This window comes from Phacochoerus africanus, chromosome 14 (assembly GCF_016906955.1).
Source record: "Phacochoerus africanus isolate WHEZ1 chromosome 14, ROS_Pafr_v1, whole genome shotgun sequence".
Lineage (NCBI taxonomy): Eukaryota > Metazoa > Chordata > Mammalia > Artiodactyla > Suidae > Phacochoerus > Phacochoerus africanus.
Genome location: NC_062557.1, coordinates 57,683,700 through 57,711,159, shown reverse-complemented (window position 1 = coordinate 57,711,159; position 27,460 = coordinate 57,683,700).

Genomic DNA, 27,460 nt, shown 5'->3' with positions numbered 1-27,460 from the left:
GGTGGGCCTCATCTAATCAGTTGAAAGGCTACAGAGAAAAGAAAGCATTTCCCTCTGCTCATACCCAGGATGAGGGGATTCTGCCTTCAAGCCCTCTCAAGACTCAAGTCTCCCAATGTCAGCTCTTTCTTGGTTCTCCAGCCTGCCAGCCTGGCCTTCAAATTTCAGACCTGGCAGCCCCCACAATCCCATGAGCCAATTACTTAAAATAAATCTTTTTGTTTATAGACACCCTGTTGGTTCTGCACCTCTGGAAAACCTAGACTCATGTCTAGGGCAAGATGGGCAGTCAGGACATACTCAGATGAATGAATTTCTTTTAAGTTAGTTTTCCCTAACATGCTTAGTTTGTACTGCATTCTGGAAGCCCAGTCCCAAGACACAACCATGGGGCTGGGGCGGAGCTGGCGACCAGAGGGAAGAGGCTTTGATCAGGCATCACGGCTGAGAAGGGCAGGAAGGGGCTGCTGCGGTCAACAGAGAGACCCAGTGGGGTTCTGTTTCCATCTTGGGCCGCGGATGTGAAATAGATGGCGGTGACCATCCTTTTTAAAGTCTTGGGCTGGTTAAGAGCAAATGAGAGGCCCTCTCAGGTTAGGAAGTTCCTTTTGGACAGGGCCACCCACCCTGTCTACCATGAGCTTCCCAAACACGCCTTGAAATGACTGAAGAAGGAAAGACTTTATCAGTTCAGACCCAGAGAAGAGGCTCCTTTATACATCTGGACATTTAAGGAAATTCTCCAAGAAACAGGACACTGGAGACTAGATTACAAGAGGGCTTTTACCCACCCACAGTTTGCCTTGCGTGCAGGAAAGCCCCTCTGGGGCGGCCCGCTGATGCTCAGAAACTTGCCCTCGCTCAGGACCTCGGAGGCAGAGAGGGAGGAAGAAAATGCTGGCCCAGGAGGCTCTTCTAGGACTACATCCACACCTGCATCTTCCCGAGGCCAGACCGCATGGCACACGCGGCGCAGAAGGACGAAGAAGCAGAGGGGTACCCTGTGGCAGCCGCTCCTCCTCGGAGGACCCGGCTGGTCAGAGAAGGGGGCTCAGAGGCTGTGGCCACGCTCCGCAGAAGAAAACTGCAGCCGGCCTCCCTCTGCCTCCCTCTGCTGATGGGAGTGGGGCAGCTTTGACCAGGGACCCTGACACTCTATGACATCCATCTCAACTGCTAAGAGCAGAGAAACATAGATGTCCCCTCCTATCCCCGGAAGAGGGAGGCAATTAAAACTCAGTGCTTGACTGGGAGTCTGGGGGTGCTAGGGGCAAACTATTCCATTTAGAATGGATAAGCAATAAGGTCCCGCTGTACAGCTCAGGAACTCTATGCAGCCTCTTGTGATAGAACATGATGGAAGAAAATATGAGAAAATATGAGGAGTTTTATATTATATATAGTATATAATAACATGAAACTAGGTTATATACATATATATATATATATATATATAAAAACTAGGTCGCTTTGCTGTATAGCAGAATTTGGCACAACATTGTAAGTCAATGACACTTTAGTGAAAAAGAAAGAAGAGGGGGAGCAAGGAAGGAAGTTAGGATGGAAGGAAGGCAGAAAGAAAAAGAAAGGAAGGAAGGGAGGGAGGAAGGAAGTTGGGAAGGAAGGAAGGAAAAGCAAACTCTCAATCAGAAAAAGAAAATCAGGGCCTGGAAGAAGCAGAAGCCAGCTGAAGAATGAAAGGCTAGGTGTCCCCATGGAACAGAGCGACTCCTAGAAACCAGAGACAAAGCACCACAAGTGTACGATCCTCCAAAGGAGGGGGACAGGGCAGGCGTGTGGAACACAGAGAAACTCAGAGCTGATAATTTGAGAAATATCAGGTGTCCACTCCCGGCCCGTCTCACGTTTCAGCTTATCCGGGAGCGTTTAGAGAGAGGGTCCCAGCCTCCCTTGGGAAACAGGACGTGCTGTACGAGGGGACAGCACTGGTGTCTGGAAACAATCAAAAAGGATGGGATGAAAATGCCCCTGTAACATCAGCTGCCTTTCGTTTAGACATAACGTGGCGTTTCAAAAGCACATCTTCCAAACTCATCTTCAAAAATGGAACCAAAATGTCTTGCTTTTGCTGTGCTTAACCACAGCTGGGCTCCCGTAGACTCTAAAATAAAATCCGTAAGGTTTCCGATAGACTTTAGTTTTGAATGGGCTTTAAAAATAAAAGTTGTTTGGTTTTTGCCTATTATCTCACCTGCTATTAATTGATATTTTTGTGCTATTCACCAAGAACAGAATTGTTTCCCCAAAGATCCAGAAAGTGGGAAGGAAGATAAGGTGAGAAAAGCCACCTTAGAATTGTGCAGCATTCGAAGCAAATCATTGTGTAAAAATCTTTATACACACAGAGCAACTTATAGATATGCAGCACAAGGAATCCATTCCCATCCCAAAATCAGGATGGGGGGAAACTAGAAACCGCTAACTTAACCAATTATTAATATGCGTGTTTCAAATATCATAGAGGATCCACAGATGCTTTGGGGAAGCTCCTGGGGCGATCCTGCATTCTGTGGCTTCCCTTTCTCCTACATATGTACAATATCCTCATAAAGAGGAGACGACACCAGATCACAGTGGGTTCCTAGGCTGTGAAGTGGGGAAAGGCCTAAAGAAAAAGCAGATGGCAACCTCTTGTGCAGGAGCCACGTAATTTCATGGCGCATTTTCTGTTCATGGCTTTGCTGAAATCCAAGCCCAGGGGCCAGTTCTTTCTGGCGGAGGGGCTGGGCTCAGGGGACAGGGAGAAGGCGGCACCAGGAAAGATGGAGCCGTGGGGTCTCTGCTCCTTGGTTCATGCTCCACTGTTTTCTCAACCGGTAGTTTTTTGGACTTCAGCCCAACCAAGGTCCATGATGGTCGCACCAGCCCCATCTCTGTGGGTCAACCCCCCTCCATGTTACCTCATTCAAAGTCCTGATGGGCTGGTGCAGCTCACCTTTGGGGGTGAGGTCAGAGGTCAGAGGTCAGCGGCCAGCTTACAGAGGGATGACCCTTTGGGTCAGCACCTGGCCTTTTAGGACAACAAGGGCCGTGCATGTTAGAAGAGAACGTGGGTACGATGTGGTGTAAGTAGCAGTTAGAACATAAATTAACCGAACCCCTAGAACAGGAGTTCTCAAAGTGTAGTCCCTAGACCTGAACCAACTGGGAGCTTGTTAGAAACGCAAATTCCCAGGCCTGCCCCAGACTGCCTGAGTCAGAAACTCCGGGGTTGGGGCCGAGTAATCTGTGTTTTAATTACCCCTCCAGGGGATGCAGGTTGAAGCTGGAGAAGCACTGGTCTAGAATAATCCCCAAATGCCTTCAACACAGTGCTACAGAGACAGAGGGAGAAGGCAAGTTATGTTCCCTTAAAAAGGCTGTGGACCCATGCCAGCTGATGGCTGCGCGGCTAAATTAAATGTGGTCTCTGCATGCAATGGGCTATGCGTCAGCCTTTGAAAGGAAGGAAACTGCGGAGCGGGCTACACCAAGGATGAACCTTGAAGACATGATGCAGAGTGAAATAAGCCAGACACAAAAGAGAAATACTGCATGATTCCACTTACAGGAGGTCCCCAGAGGAGTCAAGGTCATAGAGACAGAGAATAGAGCCGATTTCCAAGGAGAGGGGGTGGGCAGTTATTTTTAAAAGGGTGCAAAGTGTGAGTTTGAGGGGATTAAAATGCTCTGGAGATGGACGATGGTGATGGTGGTACAACAAGGCGAATGTACTGAATGCCACTGAAATAGACACTCAAAATGGCATAAACAGTAAATGTTACATGATAGGAAGACAAATGGATAAATGAATGGAAGGATGATAGATATATTAGATGGATGGATGGATAGATGGATGAATGGATAGACAGACAGACAGACAGACAGGTAGATAGACAGACAGACAGATAGACAGGTAGACAGATAGACAGACAGACAGGTAGACAGATAGACAGATGATAGACAGACAGACAGACAGGTAGACAGACAGACAGACAGATAGATAAACGAATGGATGGGTGGATAGACAGACAGACAGACACAGAGCTCTAGACCAGGTGCCATCTCGCAGCCTGTCCTTGGGGAGTGGTGAGGATGACATGCAGAGACATGGCCAGAAGAGACCGCTAAGAAGGGTGGGCTGTGCGCTCAGAGGAAGGAGCAGTGGGTCAGCAGGATGGCCAAACCACAGCCCGAAAGAAAGTGTTTGTTGCGACCCTGTCTGAGTATGGACCTCCTCACTCCCCACAGCCCAAGGAACTCAAAGCCTATAGGTGTGAGCAGACGGCTGCAGGGGAGGGTTGTAGCCCGACCTTTCGGGGCACGTGGGGAAGGGAGCCAGCGCTGGCCCTCAGCAAGGCTACCCTGAGCTCCTGGCCACCCCCTCCTTTGGAACAGACAGGGCGCCAATCAAAGGAGCTGCATGGCCGGGACCTGTCACAAGGGCCACCGAGCCCGCTAACCAAGAGTTTGCTGGGGTCACAACAAACACATAAGGGAAAACACTCACCACAACCGTGAACTATCCCACTGCACGACTGCCGGAAACTCTCCACCGGCATCTCACCAATGGCTGAACCCGGAGCCCGCATCCGGCAGGATACAGACTCTTCTTTTTTCTCATAGTTACACTTGCATTTATTCTGCTCATCAGTACTTCAAAGCATTCTAAAATATAACTTTTTCACAACAAATTGCAAAAGGACCTAACAAACTTATGATGGCATCTTCGTTCTAGAGTCATGGTGAACGACAGTATACAGAGAGTGCGACGGGGAAGGAAAAGCAAGAGTTAGAAAATTGGAAAGGAGAAGGTAAAATCATCACTACTTGCTGATCAAATGGTACCAAGGAAACTCCACAGAAGGTCGCAAACACCAAACTACATAATGGAAATGTAATGTAAAGTGGTGGGTACAGCATTAATACACAATATTAGGAATCTTCGTTGATACAAACAATAAATTAGAAAATAGGAGTTTCCTGGTGACTCCGCGGGTTAAGGATCTGGCATCGTCACTGCCGTGGCTATGGTTACTGCTGTGGGCATGACACACAAATAAATAAATAAATAAATAAATAAATAAATAAATAAATAAGAGTTAAAAAGATCAAATATCCCAGGGGTGGGGGGTGGGAAGCTAATAGGAAATGTGGAAAAGACATTAAAAAATAACTGCTACTATGGAACTTAAATGAATACATGGAAATGTATGTTTGAGCGTGGTTAGAAAATCTGTAACAAACATGTCTGTTATCATTAAATTAACTTTTAAATGAGCACAAAAGACAGTATTTTTAAAATGAAACATGATGATTGTAGCATGTATAAGGAAAAGGGTAGCTGTTATAATATTAATCTTTCATTAGGTACAATCTGGCAGAATACAGACTTTTCTGCTGCCTTGGAATGTGAACATCTGTCGCTGAGATGCTCACACCCCTGCCCACGTAAAGACGAGCTGGCAGAAACACCGTCACACTTAAGAACACCCTCGCCGGCGCTCCTGTTGTGGCTCAGCAGGTTAGGGACCTGAGGTTGTCACTGGGAGGATGCTGGCCTCGCTCAGGGGGTTAAGGATCCCGTGTTGCTGTGGCTGTAGTGTAGGCTGGCTGCCGCAGCTCCGATTTGACCCCCTAGCCCAGGAATTTCCATATGCCGCAGGTGCAGCTCTAAAAAAAAGAATGAATGAACTCATTCAAAATGAGAACAATCTAAGAATCCAGGGCAAAAGCCCCTCCTTCTCTGAAACTGATTGAGGCCATCGAACAGTATTTTTAATTGTATTTCTAAAAAATTTGAGAGAATATTGTATCTTTGCCATGAGAATAATCTGGTTATCGAAAAAGGGAGGCGTTGTGATGTGGAAAACTATTTCCTAACACGTCATGATACATTGAAAGACCTCAAAGAGACTAAAAATTTAACACGCACACAATAAACCCACATGTCCTCAGCACCCACCTGAAGAATCAAACCTTACAAATCCTCCGAGTTCCTCTGCAGGCCCCTCCCCCGCACTCCTGTCCCCTCTCCCAGGTTTAACCATCTGGTTACAATCTTAAAGTGTGATCACCCAATCTTTAAACACCGAGGTGGCAGGAAATAGATCATAGACTCTTGGAGCTCAAGAAATACATGCGAAGAAAATGGACGATGATTTGTTGCAGTATTTTTATATTTTATGGAGAAATGTAACCCATTCTCAAAGATTTTAAAAGACGCTTCTGGACCAAGTCAAATCTACTTCAGGAATGCAATAGGTATCCTTTCTTAGAACCCCTATAAAAGTTCGTAATGTTTATAGAGCCAAGAAACCAAAATGTTCATCATGAAAAGTGCTGCCCAGAAATACGATCAAATTTAACATCCGTTTCTTAGTAAGGGACCACCTATCAGAAATCACCAGTCAGAATAGTCTTTTGTGGTCAAATACGGTTATAGGAACATCACCTGACAGAATTCCAAAGCATCAGTCAATGCAATAAGCAAACAAACAAAAAAGTTGTAGGAAATTTAGTCTTATTTATGGATGGTAAACACCCAGAAAGTCTAAGAGAGTACACTGAAATTCATGAAAACTAAAAAAGAACTCAGTAAGATGGACAATAGTAAGAGAATACACAAAATGGAATAATTTTACTACATATCAACAATGACTAGGTAGAAGATATAGTTGAATATAATTTAAAATATCTTGTGACCATTATAAATTCCGACAAATTAATTTTTTGAAAGACATGGCATTATTGAGAAACATTTTTCAGTGGGAATATAGCAACATGATGTGGGTTTAAAAGTAAATCTCATGGTTTTAACAATGTCTAGTTCTTGCTAAGTAATAGGTGATCTCAATAAAATCTCAGTGGATTATCTTGAAATCTGAAAAAATTATTCTCAGGTTTATTTGGAAGACTTACTTTATGAGGATAGTGGACAGTTTTTTTACAGAGTAGGGAAGAGACATTTGCATATTGCAAAACAGAATGGTCCGAGCAATAGAAGAGACAAACATTAATAGAACAGAACAAAAGGACTGAAAACGAACCCACGCATAAATGGAATTTAAGATTAAAAATGCATCATCGTAAATCCATGGGGAAATGATGGAGTATTTAATAAATGATGTGAGGAAAACTGACTACGCATTTAGAAAATAATAACATGAAATCTCTACTCCATACTCGCACTCGAGAAAATCCAATTGGCCGAGATACGTAAAACTGAGAAAATAGAAATAAAACATGAGTAGAATTTCTTATATAACCCTGACCTGGAGATGGGTCTTCTTGGAGTGAAGGAAGTGGTTACCTTACTATATAAAGAAGCCCCCTCCTCTGATCTGGAACGACTCAACAACTCAGGGCTCCCAGGGAGCAAGGAGCAGCCTTGGATGGATTTGGATGGATTTGTTACACAGCTGGGCTACCTTCACTGACACATCATCGTTGGCAGATTGTCAAGATGATGGTTGAGAAACTAGTCCACAACCCTGGAACCTCCTCATCCACCTCAAGAATTTCCAAGAGTTGGTATCAGTATAATAAAAACCAGGAAGAGGAAGCATGGAGCCATTTCTTGGCACAGAGCTGTGGACACACAAGCCTTCCAATCCCACGTCTGCCAAGGTAGCTTTGGGAAGACCACTCACAGAGCCTTAAAAGCTGCTCCTTGCAGCTGGAAGACTTTGAAGCAAGTTAAAGCAGCCTGTGGAAAGCAGCCTAACTTCCACCTGCATGGCAGGAGAAAGGCAGGTGATTGACAGGCTGCTTTGGGGCCGGAGCCAGAGCCATACAGGGTGTTCCAGAGGCTGTCTGCATGGCTGTGTGAAGGACCTCAGCAGGTGGAAGCAGTCTGGATGCCAGGATCTGAGACCGGATCCCAAGAAACCACCTGGAGCCTGTGTCCACCCAGGTCAAAGGAAGTCATGACAGACGAACCCAGCAGGGAGCCGGGAAGAATTCAGTAAGGTTCCGCACAAGAGTCATCATCACACAGCGGCCAGGCAAGAAGCATATCAGCGGTCGCATTACCATAAAATATACATGTTTATCGGAAGGAAGCAATTTATCATTTATTTCATGCCCTATTAGATATTTTATTGCATCGACAAAGAAGAAAGTATTCATTTTTGCATGCAGAGGGAGCTCCAAGAATGATTTATCAAGAATCATTCTAATTATATAATAACATCAGGAAGTACAACCAACTTGTGAATATAACAAAAGAGAGACGGAATCACAGATACAGAGAACGGACTAGTGGTTACTGGTGGGGGGGGCAGTTCAGGGACAGGGGGCTAGGAGGGTCAAACAATCAGGTATAAAATAAGCTACAAGGATATAGTGCGCCACACAGGGGAAAGGGCCAATGTTTTACAAAAACTGTAAATGGAGCATAAGCTTTAAAAACTCAAAAGTAAATTTGGAATCTCTTTATTCAACAATTTCTTTTAACAAGAAGGTAATTATGAATGACATGCTGCAGACAAAGAACTAAAGAGCGGGAATGGAAGAAGAAAATGGAGCCAGGAGAGCCTGTAAACGAGCATTTAATGAAGTACCCGACTCGGTTCATGCAACAGTTGGGAGATGAGAAACTGAATTGTACTTTCTACTCTTCACAGACAGAGAAACGCTCATGTCTGAGCCTGGATTAGGACACGGGACAGGGAGGCTGCGCTGGTGGGAGAGAAAACTACATCGCAGGTTGGGTACCCTGTGTTCTCACTTCTCAATACACCGGTGGGCTCGTTCATATGCCCACCATGTATGTGTTGGACGGGGGAAACAGGCAGGGCCCACGGTCGAGGTGGCTACAGCCTCTGTGCTCCGAGACATGCCTTCAAATCCTCTCCCTTCCTTGCAGGAAACCAGGCTGGGTGTGAACGTTGTCGTGCCACGCCCTGCAGGTGCTGGGCTGGCGACCAAGATCACTCTCGAAAACGCTTATGGAATCTGTCCCAGATGCACCGCAAATATCACCCCCAGGAGAAAACTGCCAGTCCACTGCCGATACCCAGCTTGTCAGAGTCTGCCAAAGTGCTGCAGGTAAGTCAGAACTCAAACCTAAAATCTAAAGCCACAGCCAACCACTTTCCGTCCTCATACTCAGAGGACCTGGCGGGTTCCCTTTGGGGATGCTTCACTTAGAGCTATCGATGCATCTCGCTCTCTTTGTCTCTTATCAAAATAGTTCATCAGAGTTTCCCACAGAGTAATTTAAATAACTCTTATCTGAACATCACTGTAAACTAAATTATTCAGCACACGCTGTATGACATTCCAGGTTGAAAAAAAAGATCCATTTGCTAAGAGCTCTCCTGTACCGTCTAATCTAAAGGTTCCAAATCCATCCACCTCGACCTTGAAAAACTTTCCTTTAGTCCAACCTCCTTTTCAAGATGACTTCTAAACAAAGAGCCTTGCACCGAAGACTTTTACCTTTAAACAGAACTTACCACTTCTGCAAAACCAGGCCACAGTTAAATTCCTTAACCCTGTTATTTAATTTATTCTGGTATGTGTTTGGACTGAACTCGCTCCCTTTCTGAAGCTCTTAGGTTCTAGCAGGAATGCATTTTTCAAAGTGGGGTCAGAAGCCTGTGGTAGTGACTTGGAGGCAGTTCCAAACACGTGAGCTGCCGGAGCAACAGTTTGCTTTTTTTTCTTATTTTAACTTTCTGCTCCATGAAGGACCCAAAGTGGTCTTGGGAGAAAAGAAGGGAGGGAAGGCACCATGACCCCTTTAAGAAGTAAGCAAAGAAAGAGCCAAAAAGAAGGAGGAGGAGGAAGAGAAAGGGCAGGAGGCAGGAGGAAGGGAAGGGGGAGGGGAGAGGGAGAGAGGGAAGAAGAAGAAAGAGAGCTGAAATTATTCTCCTCTTTTTACTAATTCTGGTTGGTGTTCTGGCCAAGAACCAAGGAAAAGGTGTTGTCTCCTTATCAATTAAATATCAGGCTGGGTGGTCACGCTTGCATCACCGAGTCTACCGTTCGCTGTGCCCAAGCTTGGTCTTCCTTTCTCTCTCTTTCCTCCCCTCTGCCCCCTTTAATGTTCTTTGAAAAAATGTTTTCTCTTTATTCTTTGTTGGTTGGATTACTGTGTGTCCCAGCGTGCTCCTCCTTGGGTGAATCCCAGAGCTTGGTCCAGAGCACACACACGGCCATCGGGGAGGAAAGAAGAATTTCATCTCATGACTGGAGGATCCGTTCTTTTTCCCCTGCTGCCTCTGGATCCTACAGTCATGAGGGGAGCCCGCCCCAGGCAGGCGCCAGCGTCAGGGACAACAGACGACAGGGATGGTGAGAACCTTTATTCTTGGTGATGATGCTGAACTGCTGGATTTACAAACCCCTAAATTCCATCCCTGTTGGGAGACTTCCAGTCATGGGAGCTGTAAATTTCTTATTATTCAGGCCAATTCGAGTGCCACTTTCTGTTACTACTAAAAGTACCCTAACTACACACAGCCAACATAAATGGTCACTTCTGATTGTTCAATGGTCGGGGAGGGGCGGGGGAGGTGGTACCCATGGAATCAAAAGCATCTAGAGCCAGTTGCCTAAATAGCTGGGTAACATGCAGACCGAGTTTAGGAACATATTTTGAGGATTTAGGAACTGAATCTAGAAAATGTCATTACATGGATTAAATGGGTCTATCTATTTCTTTGGCCAGGGGCCGACTCTAGTCCCATAACCTGCTAGTACCACCGATGGGAGGGTCCAGCCCCCGAGCTTCAGGCTTCCGCACATCACTCACTGACCAGTCCTGTCCTGGCTGTGAACCTGGGGTTGTGTTACTTTTACCAACAATAAAAAAACACAGAGATTAGACACAGCACAAGCTCTCCAGCAAGATGAGCAACGATGCCTCCATAGGCGGCTCATGTTCCATTCATCAAAACTAGCAGAAGTCCCGCCCCCCAGGGGTTTAGCTCCTCCCCGTCCAGGGCAGGATGACTCCTTCAGTCCTTTGCGACCCAGCTGGGTCAGCAGCGGTTTGGAGTTTAAGTATGTTTTACTAGGAGAGATTTACAGGTAAACAGCTAAGTCACGGGGCTTAACCTCCCCTCTCCGGCTTTTCTCGCCTACCCCGCTGAAGGCCATTAAGTGGTCCGGATGCCTGTCCTTCAGCTGAACGGGGAACGCCAGTCAGTACCACTTGGTCATGCTTTCCTCGGAGCCCACGTACATTTTATGGCTCAGCCTCAGAGCGCTGCCAAACCCCACACCAAGGAGCAGACCCTCCTCCTGGGCGTCGTGCCCCAGCCAGCTCTCACACGCTCCCTGGACATCCCCAGGTGGTCACCCACGTGGCCACGCACTCCCTTCAGCTCAGCGACTCGGTTGGGCCTGCCAGCCCGGCGTTGAGCTGGATGCTGGGATATTTTAGAGAAACACATGGTTTCCCTCCAAGAGCGTGTGTCCATTATAAGGACACACCCCCCCGCCCCCCCGCCCCCAGAGTATGGCAGAAGGATGAGAACAGGCTAAGAGGCTTGTATCGTGTTTGGTAGGTGGTAGGGAAAGAGAAAAGCAGCTGCATGGGAGGGTCTCAAGAGAAGGCTTCTCAGGACAGGCAGTGTCTGAGCTACATTTGGGGGGGGGGGGGCGGGGAGAAGAACTGACAGCAGAACAAAGAAAGGGGTTCCAGGCAGAAGGACCGCATGAGTACAGGCGTTGAGACGAGAGAGGAAGGCGTACTTGGGGTTGCCCACGGGGGGCGGGCGTGGCGGCAGGAGGAGAGATTCATGGGATAGTGAACAGAGATTCTGGGCTCCAAGTAGGAAGAGCCAGGTCGGGATTCAAAGCCTTGTGCGTGATTCAGAACAATTTTGAAGCTCTTTCTAAGGAAATGTCAGGATTTAATCAAAAGGTTAGGGAGGGTTACTCCAGCTGATGAACCAAATAATGCCTGCCTTTTCAATGGCTTAACACAAAGCTCTGTTTCTGATTTCTGTCCAGTCCACTGGGGGTGTTCCTGGTTGGACGGCTTTGATCCAAGAGTGGCTCTGGATCAGAGACTCCAGAAGCCGTGTGAATCCATCTCAATCACCCGGAGCGCCTGGGATGCTCCCGGTGGGAGGGTTGCTGCCTGGGAAGGCTTCCCAGCACTGCAGCCCAGAAAGGCACACACACGTCACTTCTCTGAGCCTCCGGTGGCCAGAACTAAGCATGGGGCTCGACCCAAATGCAGCGGGGCACCTGTGCTACTTAGCCTCTGGCCCTGCGGGCAGCGGCTTCCTGCAAGAACTCCACACTGTGAGAAAGAAACACCAGTCTTTGGTGGTCTGCCCTCGGACTGCAGGGAAGCGCCCTGATTGGTCAGCATTTTCATGAGCCCGTTCTGGCTGCAGGTTGGAGGCTGAACTGAAGACAAGGGAGAGGAGAGAGAGGGAGACGGCGAAGAGGCTGTGCCTCCCTCCGTGGTGACAAACGACGGGGCTGGTCTCTTACAACCAGAGCTCTGGAGTGGTTGGGATGGAAGGAAGGTGGGGTGTCAAGAAACACACAGGAGATGGTTCCACAGGCCATGGGAACCTCAGAGTGAGAGTCAAAGCGAGGAGCACAGAAAAGGGTGGGGTGACTTTCCCACTTGGGATAAGATCGACAGGCTGGCAAAGCCACCAGGTGAGGGAGTTTAGGAGGAAGAGCAATCTGAGAAGTGGTGGGGAGTGCTCCATCGGCTTTTTTCATGATGAGCTGGAAGTTTTCCGGTAGAAATATTAGAGGTGTTTGGTAAACCCACACCCAGAACTCAGAGGAGAAGCCTGGGCTGGGGATACAGGTTCAGAATTATAGGTGTGGAAATATATTATACAGAACCCCTTTCGGGAGTTCCCTGGTGGTCTAATGGCTAAGGATACTGTGCTGTCTCTGCTCTGACTTGGGTTCAGTCCCTGGCCCTGGCACTTCCATATGCCATGTGCAGGGCCCTAAAAAAAAAGAACAACATAGAAATCCTTCAAATAAAAAAGGCAAATATAAATATATAATTTAAAGCTCAGTAGAATTTTACCTAATAGAAAAAAATGTACATAAAGGCAGAGTTTGTGTGTTTTTTTGTTTGCTGTTTAAGCTCTAGCACTGAGAATAGTATCTGATACTCCTATGTGGCCAATAAATATTTGTCAATGAATGAGTGAATAAATAAATTAGTGGGCTAAATAGTAGAAACGGCAGAGGAAAATTAGTGAAATGAAAGATTGAACTAAAAAAATCACATGGGGGAGTTCCCGTAGTGGCGCAGTGGTTAACGAATCCGACTAGGAACCATGAGGTTGCGGGTTCGGTCCCTGCCCTTGCTCAGTGGGTTCACGATCCGGCGTTGCCGTGAGCTGTGGTGTAGGTTGCAGACGCGGCTCGGATCCTGAGTTGCTGTGGCTCTGGTGTAGGCCGGTGGCTACAGCTCCGATTCAACCCCTAGCCTGGGAACCTCCATATGCCGCAGGAGTGGCCCAAGAAATAGCAACGACAACAACAACAAAAAAGACAAAAGACAAAAAAAAATTCACATGGGGAGTTCCCAGCGTGGCTCAGCGGAAATGAATCTGACTAGTTACCATGAGGACGCAGGTTTGATCCCTGGCCTCACTCAGTGGGTTAAGGATCCAGCGTTGCTGTGAGCGGTGGTGTAGTTTACAGATGCAGCTCTGATCTGACGTTGCTGTGGCTGTGATGTAGCCCAGCGGCTACAGCTCTGATTTGACCCCTAGCCTGGGAACCTCCATATGCTGTGGGTGTGGCCTCCCCCCCACAAAAAAAAAAACACACGGAAAACATACAATGAGATCAGACACTAAAAAAAGAAAGAAAAATGTTATGAGAACCGGGAAAGAGAGAGCAATAATCCAGCACTCATTTATTCCAGAAGAACAAATAAGAAATGATGAGACAGAGGCCATATCAGAGAGATGCTCTCCTGTAAGCTTCCAGTATTTAAAATATAGAAAGAACTCCTTAAAAATTAATAAAAGATAAACAAGCCAAGAGAAAAAAAAAAAGTGGGCAGAGCTAGTAAGAGGCAACACACTGAAAAAAAGACCCAAAGGCTTAATTAACATATGGAAAGCTGGCTGGGCCCACCAGTAATCAAGAAAACTCCACTGAAAACCTTCAGGAGATAGTCCTTCTTACTCATCAGCTTGAGAATAATTAAACAGACTGATAATATCAAGTGTGGGAAAAGGGCAACTTTTATACATTGCAGGTAGGGGTATAATTTGGAACAATTAATTTTGACATTAAGCGGTCTCACTAAAGACGTGTGCCCTGCAACACATGCAAAAATTGTTTGCAGCTTCTACTCCGGAGAAATTCTCACATACGTGTGCAAGGAAACATTTATAACAAAATAGGTTGCTACGTTATTTGTAATAATCAATTATTACAAGACATTTGTAGTAACGAAATGTGATAATGAAACATGCACACAGGCCAACTCCCCTTTGGTAAAGGTATCTATGATTAAATGGTGGTTTGCTGATACCATGATTTCACTACATTGCAAGTAAAATACATAGACCTGTGTGTCAATAGGGAAAATTTCAAAGACACGAGTGGAAAAAAATGCAACAAGGTTAGTCATATTGTAACACAATACTATCCATGTACAAGGAGGTACATGTGGTCCCTCCACATTTTTACATGTGGTAAGTGTAAAAAAACATACATGAGAATGATTCTTCAAGATGCTAGTTATCCGGAGGAAGAAACTGGAAAGGGAGATTTTTCACTCCCTTTTTACAGACCTTTAAAATATATGAAGCAAAAATAGCAAAATGTTACATTATTGTTACATTACTGTTTGTGTTTTCTGTCTCTAAAGTATTTAATAAATCAAAATAACTTTTAAAAGAAAAAGAACAAAATAAAGACATTAGCAGGTCTACAAATATGAAGAATTTACAACCTAGAGACTCTTGTTGACATGCTATAAATGGGTGTATGTCCTTTAGTTTTAAAAAAAGGAAAGAGTTTCCTGGTGGCTCAGTGGGTTAAGGACCTGACTAGTATGATTAATATCCATGAAGACACAGGCTTTGATCCCTGTCCTTCCTCAGTGGGTTATGGATCTGGCTTTGCCACAAGCTGTGGTATAGCTCGCAGATGCAGCTGGGGTCCAGCATTGTTGTGGCTGTGGTGTAGGCCGGCAGCTGCAGCTCCAACTTGACCCCTAGCCTGGAAACCTCCATTTGCTGTAGGTGCTGCCAAAAAAAAAAAAAAAAAAAAAAAAAAAGAAAGAAGGGAAGGAGTAAAATACAAAAAAAAAGAGGAGAAAAAAACATTACAAATCACGTTAGAAAATTTAAATAACAATGGACAGTAAAAATACTGAGAGATATGTTGATTATTACTATATGTTGTAAAACAAAGCAGAACTAGAGAAGTAGTACTAGATAAAAATTATATGAAAGATGGGAGGAGGTAGCTGGAAACAAATCAAAGCATGTTTATTTCTTATGTGCTATCAGATATCGTTTAGACTTTGTTAGTCACACGTAAAGTTCAGTATAAGTATTAGAAATTTTAGGCTGACAGCTAAGGGCGTACAAATACAATATCTGATTTCCAAATGAGAAAACAGGAAAAAAAGAGCATCATAAAAGGTTTTATCCATTCAATAGAAAGCAAAAGTATCAAAAACAAACCAAAGAAAAAGCATGTTAATAAAAATTACAAAATAAAAATGTAATTCATCAAAATAAATGTGAGTGGATATAATTCACACATTAGTCAGAGATCCTCAGATTTGCTAGAGGAAAAAAACAGGTATTCTGCTATTTATAAGCGACATCTCACCCATATTCAAAAGCTCTGCCTGAAGTTCTAAAAACAAATAATGGAAAAATATACCACGCAAAGAGAAATTAAACAAGGCAAACATACCAAAACTCCACCATCGACAACAACAGTAAAACAGAAAGATGCCAAAGGAAGTTGTTAGAGCAGCAGCAACACCCACAAACTAGAAGGCAAACTAAATACTAAGAACTGCAGAGGAGACAACAGAAGCCGCGTCTAACGCTACATACTGGTGCTGTTCACTAGCACTACGAGTGTTTATTTTTCCAACACTGGAATTCTACTAAATATGCTTGCATGTTTTGTCTTGGTCATGTATCGGTATATTAGCATTTCATCCTTCCTGGGAATTCTTCAATATCATCCTGTCTAATTTCCATCACACGGATGGTCTATAATTTATTATTTTTTGTTGTTGGACACCAAGGTCCTTTCCAATTTTCTGCCGGTGTAAATAACACTGCAGTGAACACTCTCCGCCTACGTCCGGAAGTCATTTCCTGCTTGGTTTTACACCTACTTTGGGCTTTTCCTAATTTCCATCCTTGGTCCTATCGTGGAGCAGACTGATTATTTACAGACCTGGGACCCCATGTGAAAAAGGGTCCTAGCCACGACACACAGTTTTCTAGTCTTTCCCTTTGGAAGCTGGCAGCATCTAGTCCCGGCTTAGCATTCCGCCCAGAGAGAAGGAGCAGCTTGCGGGCTGCCTGGTGTGGGAGGGGGTGTTCTGGGCTGGGCCAAGGTCAGGTCCCCCTGCCTGGAGAAACAGGACACCCAAAAGCCGAGAAGGCTGAGGCACGTCTGCGGCTCCAGAGTCTGGACCCAAAGGGAGCCCGGTGTGGGGGATGGTCGGGTCCAAGGAGCAGTGGGGAGCTGAGGGCTCCAGCCGGGCAGCAGAGGCCTGGGCGGGGCCGGTCGTCATTCCTGCACGTCGTTCCCTTTAGACCAGACCCAACCCTCTTCCAAGAAACACCTGCCTCCCCGAGCACCTGGCACATCCAGTCAGACGCCTGGATCCTCTGTGCATATCAGTTATTTGATTAAAAAGCCTCTTTCTTCCACAGTCAGAGGAGATTTGAGGTCAAGCAGGTTGTGCAGCATCAAAATAGCCACTGCAAACGCTTTCTCACGCCGCCTCATCCTTTTGCCTTACATCCCAGCCTCGGGGAATCTCAGTTCTTAGTGGGGGTCCCCCTGCCCCAGACACATACCCCACACTGCGAGCTATGGGTCTGCTCTGCCTCCTCTGGGGACAGCTGCTCTCCGAAGAGCCTGCTTGCTTTAGAAAGAGCCGGGTACCCTTCCTGGCTGCAAATCTAAATCTTGCAGAATGCGGATTTATAAACACATCCCCGGCAAGCTGAACAAGGATTTCCATCCAAGAGAAACGTGGTAAAGTGGTTTATCTGCCTCTGCCCTGGCTTGGGGCCGGCTCTGCTCCAGGGGACATGAGAAAGCAGTGGCCGGGCCTGGTCTGGGGGGCCTGCAGGCCGGCGAGGGTACTCTGGAGGGCGGGCCTCGTCACCCTGCCACCTGCCCAGCCAGGCCCCACCACGGCAGCCTCTGAGACTTTCTCGACTGAACCATCAAAGTCACACCTGGCCCTGGTGGCACACAGTGCCTGGGGCGGGGCAGGGGTCACTATTTTATTCTGCCAACATCACTGAGGCACAATTTACACACAGAAGAATAGACCCGCGTTAAGTGCGCACTGGGGAGAGTTTTGACAAACGTGTGCCTGTGTTACCAGCACGGGAATGCAGGCAGAAAACATTTCCAGGGCCCCTGCAGTCCCCTTACTCAGCTCCAGCCCCAGGGAATCAGCCCCTCTGCCTTTCTAGGAATTCCTACAAATGACCTCCTTCAGTATGGACTCAATGCCTAGCTTCTTAAGCGTTTTATATTTATTCATTATTATATCACCATTATGATATATGATTAAGATATTATTATATTCATCTACGTTTTTGCTTGGAACAGTAAGTGCTTCCTTTTTTTATCCTACGTAGTTTTTCATGGGATGGATATACCAGAATTTTTGCCTGTCGATGTATTTTGGGTAGTTTCCAGTCTGGAGCCATTATTTTTATTATTTTTTTAAATTGAAGTCTAGTTGATTTACAATGTTTCAGGTGTACAGCAAAGCGATTCTGTTGTACAGATATATATTTATATCTCTTCACTTTCAGATTGTTTTTCATTATAGGTGATTACAAGAGATTGAATGTAGTTCCCTATGCTATAGGCAGGTTCTTGTTGTTTATCTGTTTTATATAGTTGTGTGTATATCTGTTCATCCAAAACCCCTAATTTATGCCCCCGTTTCTCCTGTGGTAACCCTAGGTTTGTTTTCTAAGTTTCTGAGTCTGCTTCTGTTTTATAAATACGATTATTTTTGTCATTTTTTTTAAGATTCCATTTTGACTAACATGTTTGACTAACTCCACTTGATATAGTCCTCTCAAGGTCCATTCATGTTGCTTCAAAAGGCACTATTTCATTCTTTTTTATGGCTGAGTAATATTCCATTGTGTATTTGTCCCACACCTTCTTCATCCATTCATCTGTTGATGGACATTTATGTGGTTTCTATGTCTTGGCTACTGTGAATAGTGCTGCAGTGAATATAGCGGTCCATGTATATTTCCAAATTAAGAGTTTTGTTCACACATATGACCATGTGTGGGACCGCTGGATCATACGGTGAGTCTATTTTTACTTGGAGATCTTATGGAATAAAGCTGTTCTGATCATTTGTCTGCAAGTCTCAGTGTGCACATGTTCATGTTTCTTGGGTAAGTGCCTAAATGGAATTGCTGAGTCATTTGCCCATCACGCCTGACTCTGCGAGAATTGATGACTGTTCTCTGCCATGGCTGCTCCGTGCATATTCCCACCAGCCACGGACGAGCATTCCAGGTGCTCCATGTGCTCCTCAACATTTGCATTATCAGTCTTTTCTTCCCTTCCCTTTCTTATTTTTCCTTTAGGGTTCCCCCGAGGCATATGGAGGTTCCCAGGCACATGGAGGCACATGGAGGCTCCCAGGCTAGGGCTCGAATTGGAGCTACAGCTGCCAGCCTACACCACAGCTGCAACAATGCCAGATCCGAGCCACATCTGTGATCTCCACCACAGCTCACAGCAATGTTGGATCCTTAACCCACTGAGTGAGGCCAGGGATTGAACTTGTGTGCTCCTAGTTACTAGTCAGATGCATTTCCGCCGTGCCACAATGGGAACTCCAGTCTTTTCTTCCCTTTTGCTGATGTCTTTGTCTTTTAAAGTTGTATTTCCCTGATGCTAAGGAGGTGGGGCAATTTTTTATGTTCTTATGGATCATTTGGATAGCTTCTTTTCTGTAGTGTCAGTTTAAGTCTTTTAGACAAGGCTTTTCAAAAGCTTTGGCTATAACAGGAAGCTTCTGGATTGAGGGCTAGAGGATAAGCATGTGAGCTTCAGCACTGTAAGTGGCTGTGTGACTTTGAGAAGTTATTCACAGATTCTAGGAGTCAGTGTCTTACTGTTACAATAAGGAAAAATGGCTGGACTTTCTCTAAAGTTCTTTTTCTGCTCCAGAGACCAGCACTAACAGCTCCATGGCTTTATGGTAACACAGACTCATCCCTGGGGCTCAAAGAAACACTCAGACACAGGATGTGAAAACAAAAAGCGACATTAAAGATCTCACATGGCACCTTCTTAAATTCAGACACCAAGAGTTTAACATGGCCAACAGTGAGCAACTATTTATTTATTTACTTCTTTTCTTTTTAGGGCCACACCTGTGGCTATGCATGTTCCCAGGCTAGGCCCTGAATCAGAGCTGCAGCCCCTGGCCTACACCACAGCCACAGCCACAGCCACATCGGATATGAGCCTCATCTGCGACCTATGCCACAGCTTGCAGCAACACCAGATCCTTAACCCACTGAACGAAGCCAGGGATTGAACCCACATCTTCGTGGATACTAGCCAGGTTCTTAACCCACTGAGCTACAACGGGAACTCCTGCACAATTATTTAAGGGCACAAATGTGACCAAACCCAGATCGTCTGACTCTAGGAACTCCTAATATAGGAGTTTGAGAAACAGGCATATATTCTGTCTCCGCGGAAACCCCCTGGGAGTAAGAGCTGGGCAACATGATTTTTGTTTGAGGGCTTTTTTTTTTTTTTTCCCCACCAAAGTCAGAGATTTTCTTTTGTACCCCTGGCATCCACGTAAGCAAAAGAGGGAAGTTGCTATGAAGGGTCTGGAGGCCTTGTGAGTTCAGGCATCTGTCTAGGGAGGCGTCTGCAGCCTGCTTTTGCAGGTACATTCCCCTGAAGACGCCAACGCAGTGTCCCTGCCCAGGCAGCCTGTTTACAGAGCTGCGACAGCTATAAACATCGCCGCGAGCGTTACATTTGCACTCCGGCCTGCAGAGTGCGTTCTGTAAACTGACAAGTACTTAGGGGCCCGGTGCTCTCCTCCATAATTACTGCACACCGTTCCCGTGGGTGTTAATGTTTACAGAATCCTAGTTAACCTTGCACGGGATCTGGGGTCCCAAGGCTGTGTGTGCCATTCAGCCGGCAGAGGGAAAGCTTGTCGGTCCCAGCCGGTGCTGGGTGGACAATCACAGCTTGTTCTCGGGCCGGACAAAGCCCCCACACCTTGGCTGGCCTGGCCCCGAGTCCCTTGATTGCTGGACCAAGGCCTGTTGAGACTTGCCCTGAACACCCCGGATTTAATGGACTGTGATGCTTGGTCTCCCCTGGAACTCCGTTCTGTTACTCCGCAAACCATGTAGTTACACATTCATTTGCGATGTTTCAAGACCCCCTAGGAAAGAAGGGGCCATTGTAAACCTTTGAAACAGAACCCAGACGTGCTGAGAGCCCCGAGATTGTTTCCAGTAACATGAAACCGCTTTTCATCGTGCTCTGGAGGGGTGACAAAGAGGCCGAGCCATGATGCCTTTGTTCCCACAGTTTACAATCTCTCGTTTTGGGATGGACAAAAGGCAGGCACGAAACAGTCAATAAAATACAAGGGGCTGTGTGCTAAGTCTCTGCTGGAGGTCAGTCCACAAGAGGTTCAGTAGTGGGTGAGATGGGAGGAAAACGTCAGGATAAGATGGGATTGGAAACAGCCCTTCATGGATGCCAGAGTTTGGGGAGTGGGTCAGAGCGGGCTGGCTGGCGGAAGCGGGGCAGGGCCCTGAAGCCAGAGATGGAAGGCCTGGGTCATGCCCAGAAGGCAAAGGTCCTTGAGAGCCAACAGATGCTGGTGCAGAAGAGAAATGCACAGGTAATCCTGTGTCATGAGAAAAGAAAACCTAATCTTTTCTCAACTTACGGTAAAAAAAAGTCCTAACAATGGCCCTACCTTGATTGCCTCCTACTCCCCGTTCCTTCCCTGACCTCAATGACTATTACTTTTTCCTCTGCTCACTCAACTCCAGCTACACTGCAGTGTTCTCGTCCCTTCAACGCTGGTGGCAACTTTCCACCAGGACACTTTGCATCGTCTGTTCCCTCTGCCAGAAATGCTGTTCCTGCTGGTATCCACATGGCTCTCTATCTCTCCACTATGTCTTTCAGATACATGTCCTCTGCTCGTGAGCCTTCCTTTATAACTCAAAATTGCAACAACCCTTTGCCTTGGGCTCTTTTCTGTCCTCTTTCTCAGTGTCATTGTTTTCCTGAGGCACTTTAGTATCTGACTAATTATATATATACATACACATATCTACTTTGTTTATTATCTGTCTTCCACCATGAGGATGAAAACTCAGGAGGACACAGGATTTGGTCTATTCTGTTCATTGATGCACAGCACCCAAAATGATGCCTAGATATTCAGTAAGTATTTGTCCCATGGGGAAGAAGTCAGTGGTTTCTAAGAGTTTGATATTACGGGAGCAGTTGGGGTGCACCACACACGGTGCATGGAAGAGGTTCAGGGAAGATGAGTAGTTTTGGTATCATGCTTATAAGACACGTTAGGGCAGGTATCTGGCAGGGCTCGTGTGTTGCAAGCAACAGAAATCAATCTGGCTTAGGCTAGAGAAAATGCATTAGAAATGTATTAGAAAAGACAAACTGACCCGAAGAGCAGGCTGGGCAATGAAGACCGGGGGGTCAGAGACCAGGACATCTGCACAGAGCAGGGGCACAGGGATCCGGAGGCTGCCGTGGAACCCAAAGCGACTGTTTTCAATTTCCTCGTACCTCTACCGGAGAGTTAAATTCCACCCTGGGAGCCTCCAATTGGCCGAGCCCAGGTCACATGATGGCCCGCATCCATCCTCGTAAAGATTTACTGTGTTTTGTGGTCCAGCCTCCACCATCTCTTCCTAACACCAGTCTCTGTGTTTTTCCTCACTACAGAGTTCACGGGATTGTGATCAAGAATTTCTCTCTCCTCGGCCAAGGTATTGAGCCTGCTTTTCTTTTCTCTGTTTTTACTCAAAAGGGATAACCCGGGGAATTGAACAAAGAAGTTTCACTACAGTGATCTTTTAAGAGCTGAACATGATGAAAATTACTTTGAACTCCATAAGGCATCGCTGTTGAGAAAACACCCCTATGTATCTCGTTTCACGGGAACCACAGCATCTCTGTAAGATACCAGGGAGGTGCTCTTATCCTCTGTCGACAGATGTACAAACTGGTGCTTAGAAAGCTGAAGCAATGTACTCCAACCCCTAAGGCCAGAACCGTTTGCATATTAAATTCTGTTGCCAGAGGGCCAGCATCCATGACAGTATTATTCACACTACATGCAGTCACGGCATGGATTCTCCCAGCAACCCTAGCGGGTAAGTACTAATATTCTACGTAGCAGTTGGAGATGGAGGTAGGGCCCGGGAACTTCCCCAAGTGATATATTTACCAAGTAGGGGAGCCAGGTTCCTGTCCCTGCATTTGTGCCCTGAACACTATATGAGGATGCCTTGCAAGTTTTTAATTCAATAAATGTCCAGGAAAATAAAGAAAACAATTTCGAAAAGGTGAGAAAGCACCAACTCTTAATTCAACATTTCCATGGATTGATTAGTTTTACCTTCCACAAGTAAAACGGTTGGCCATAAATCCAAGGCATGAGATTTTCTCCTTTTTATTTCATTTTTAAAAGTTTTATTGGGAGTTCCCATCTTGGTTCAGTGGTAATGAACCTGACTGACATCATGAGAACACAGGTTCGATCCCTGGCCTCACTCAGTGGGTTAAGGATTGGTGTTGCTGTGAGCTGTGGTGTAAGTAGCAGATGTGGCTCGGATCTGCAGTGGCTGTGGCTGTGGCGCAGGGTGGCAGCTGCAGCTCTGATTCGACCCCTCGCCTGGGAACTTCCATATGCTGCAGGTGCGGCCCTAAAAAGGCCAAAAAAAAAAAAAATTATCGAAGTATAGTGGGTTTACGCTGTTGTGATAGTTTCTACTGCACGACAAAGTGGTTCAGTTACACGGGTGTACGTCCACTCTTTTGCAGATTCTTTTTCCACATAGGTTATTCCAGGATATTGGGTAGAGTTCCCTGTGCTAGACAGCAGGTCCCCGTTGGCCAGTTATCCGCTAGACAATCGTGCAGGTCAGGAGATTCTTGTGTGCAGGTGGAGAGTTGAGTCTGAGACGAGCACTGCATCCCCAAAGTGGTACCGAAAACAACCATCGAGGACAACGCAGGATTTGGGTCAGAAAGCTCAGAGCCCTTTTGACTCCAAGTAAGGTACTGGGTTTATTCTTGGAAAAACACATGCGTTTTAACTTGGAGAAAGAACTCCCAGTAAGGGTCCCAGATTTTATGAGTAAACCCTTCCATTCCCCAGTCCCACAGTTTCACACCTCCAACGGCTCTCTAAACATCAACAAAAAAAACTCAAAGGATTTGATGGAAAAATGGTGTTAAGTCTCCTGTTGTTTCAGGAATTTCCCAATATGCACTAAATTAACTTTCAAGCCATATGAGGTTGAGTGGTAGGAAATCACTGCATTGGACACAGATGGCAGCCCTAATGTCCCCAACAGCTGTTGCACACACATGAAATCAGATTGGGATTAACACGTACCTTTGGAGCGGTCACACCTGGATGGGGTGGCTTCTCTGTAATATACACCAAGCTTGGCTTATGTCTCTGAAACCACACGACCTCGCGGGCCTTGGGAACATTTGATCCAGGAAATCTGAACCTGGGCAGAAATCATAAAGCATCAGGTACATGTTAAGCAGGAATTTATCTGCTTCTTGTCTGAAGTGGCTTCACATATATCCAGCTTTTGTCGGACGCCGGGTGAAATATTTACAGGCAGGCTGCTTTCTAAGGCAGAGTTTCAGACCAATTCGGGTTCGGTGTGAAATGCCTCTGCCCGCTGGCCAACTGCTGGACCCTAAATTCCGAGGGCAACCGGACCTCAGCTCATGTCTATCACAGTGAGTTTTAGCACTGATATCGGGATATAAGCAAAGTAGAATTTGTGACAAACTCTAGCTGCAATGCCCGTGTCACCAGTTATTGGCAAATGCATGAAAACTGACCGAGTTCATGATTAATTAAAATTCCCCAAAGACCTCTTTGTCTTGGAAAGAGATAGACTTCCTTTAGGGAGGCTGTACTGTTACAACTTCTGAAATTCTCTTTGCCATCATTTTTAGAACTGTGGCTGCATCCTGCAAAGAGACTTACAGCTGTATCCTTGGAGGGTAGGTCTGACTTCTAGAAGTGGCTAAGAGTCATTCAGAGCTCCGCCTGATGATTTAAGGAGGGGATCAAGTTGGGCAATATCAATATATGTCAAAATGAGGTGTGACTTTTAATTAGTAAGGTGGATTTTATTGTGTGGCTTGTACACACAGTCTGAAGGCAATTCCAAACCTTTCTTCTTAATTGTGCCTGTGTTGTAGCAATGTGCATGTTTAAATGCTGGACCGTTTGCTTAAAAGTGCAACCAAGGAGTTTCCGTCGTGACGCAGTGGTTAACGAATGCGACTAGGAACCACGAGGTTGCGGGTTCAGTCCCTGCCCTTGCTCAGTGGGTAGGGGATCCGGCGTCGCCATGAGCTGTGGTGTAGGTTGAAGACGCGGCTCGGATCCCACGTTGCTGTGGCTCTGGTGTAGGCCGGTGGCTACAGCTCCGCTTTGGACCCCTAGCCTGGGAACCTCCATATGCCACGGGAGCGGCCCAAGAAATAGCAAAAAGACAAAAAACAAACAAAAAAAACCCCCAAAAAACAAAAAAAGTGCAACCGAGACCAAAAGCCTAGCAGCTAAAACCCAACTGAGGTTTATTTCTCTCTCCTTCCTTTTCAAGTTGAAGCATCCAAGGCTGATACAGGGGCTCTAGGATTTTGGAGACTCAGATCCTTCTGGCCTTCTGTCCTTCTTCACATACAGCTTCCATCCTCTCCTCCGAGATGGCAGCTCTAAGAGCAGCCAACACCTCCACGTGCCAGGCAGTGGACAAAGAAGGGAGAGAAATCTCTACTTTTCTTTGAAGGACTCAGCCTGGAAGTTGTATGCCCTACTCTATCACTTCTGTTTCAATTTTTCTGGCCAGAATGAAACCGAGAGCCAGGCTGGGAAGTAGAGTTTAACTCCTAGCCGTGTATCCAGCCAAGCCTTGCGATTTCGTTAGTCAAGTGAAAAGGAATGAACACATATTGAGGAAAGCAAGCCGTCTCTGCCACACACCGTCTTTGGCAAAGTGTGATATGACATGATCGATGGTTTGAGCTCTGCCTTGAGGAACTGGGGGAAGGGGATAAGGAAGCAGCCACAAGGCTGGTCATGATGTGGCAACAACAAAGCACGTGGGACAGCTGGAGGAGGTGGGGAGATAGAGGGGAGGCCGGATGGGTTTGTGGAAGGGCCCCTTCCCTCAAAATCCCAGAACTAGTTGGGCTGAACTCGGTGCTGTCTGTCAGGATGGGTGCCCGTCTACTGGTATTCAGATATTAAAGAAAAAACAGAAAATCCCAGGAAACTAGATGACGCAGGGACATCAAAGGCTTAAGCCAGCCTCCCTATTACATTTAAAGAACATTTAAATACCAACCTTTCATTCACGTCATTCATGGAAGCAGAAGCCTGTTCTGACAGGTCTGGTTTTTAACAAATGGTAACAGCCCAGAAAGGGATGGTGGTTGAGGAGAGAATAATTTAAGAGCACATGGAATCACTAGGAAACACACTGAAAAGAATCATTAAACTTCCTCAGGACTTATTCGGCAAGTGGTTTGGAACTAGCCTTCCAGTGACTCCACGAAGTGAAAAGAGCACTTCGTAAACGTAAGATCAGGAAACTCTGCAGCATCTGGCCCCGTCACCACCACATCTGGGGGCTGATGTTTCCACTCAGGAAATACCACTCGGCTGTAAGGCAAGATTCTTCTCCTCTGGCCTCAGGACTGTAACACTTAGGAGACAGTTCTCTCACCATATGGCCGTCCAAGCCCAAGTGTGCCTGACAGTTGACCTCAACGCATGCATGCCGATAACCAGCATTGTCTACGCGTCAGCCTTTCCCTGACAAGAAGACCCTGACGCTGAAAAGGTTCCTTGGTTATACTCTTCAGCAAACACAGTGGAAGCATCAGAGACGAATCCGTCAAGGTTGGTGGAGACACAGAGAAAACCCACTTTCTTTCAAAAACTGCTGAAAAGTCAACTGATGTGAGGATTTTCTAGAAGGTGGTGACGAAAGCTCAGTTTTGCAGAAAGCCCACCAGCAGGGAAATGGTGGCGGAGAACCAGCCTGTCTGTGATTCCTCAAAGCCTGATGAAGGAGAGCTTTCGAAAGAGCAGGAGGGAAGGACAGAAAGACCATTTTCACAGGATAGAGAGAGAGAATGAAAGAAAGAGAGAAAGAAAGAAAGAGAGAAAGGAAGAGAGAAAGGAAGAAAGGAAGGAAGAGAGAGGGAGGAAGGAAGGAAGGGAGAGGAGCTCCCATCATGCCTCAGCAGCAACGAACCCAACTAGGATCCATGAGGACGCAGGTTCAATCCCTGGCCTCGCTCCATGGATTAAGGATCCAGGATTGCCATGGGAGGTATGGTGTAGGTTGCAGAGGTGGCTCTGATCTGGGGTTGCTGTGGCTGCAGCACAGGCCAGCACTGTAGCTCCAATCCGACCCCTAGCCTGGGAATATGCCGTGAGTGAGGCCCTAAAATGACCAAAAAAGAAAGGGGTGGGGGAGAGGGAAGGAAGAAAGCAATCCTGTGTAAATAAGCAATCGAAAAAACTTTCTTTTTTTTTTTTTTTTTGTCTTTTTGCCATTTCTTGGGCCGCTCTCGCGGCATATGGAGGTTCCCAGGCTAGGGGTCGAATCGGAGCCGTAGCCACCAGCCTACGCCAGAGCCACAGCAACTCGGGATCCGAGCCGCATCTGCAACCTACACCACAGCTCACGGCAACGCCAGATCTTTAACCCACTGAGCAAGGGCAGGGATCGAACCCGCAGCCTCATGGTTCCTAGTCGGATTCGTTAACCACGGGAACTCCTCGAAAAAACTTTCTAATCTAAACGAGAGGAACATCAGAAAACTACAACTCACACAGGACTGTACTTCATGTAGTCAGATCAGTACATTAACGGAAGGAAAAACAGAGCCCTAAACATCAGGGAAGAGAGGAAAAACTCTCTAGATTTTCGGATGATAACATCAT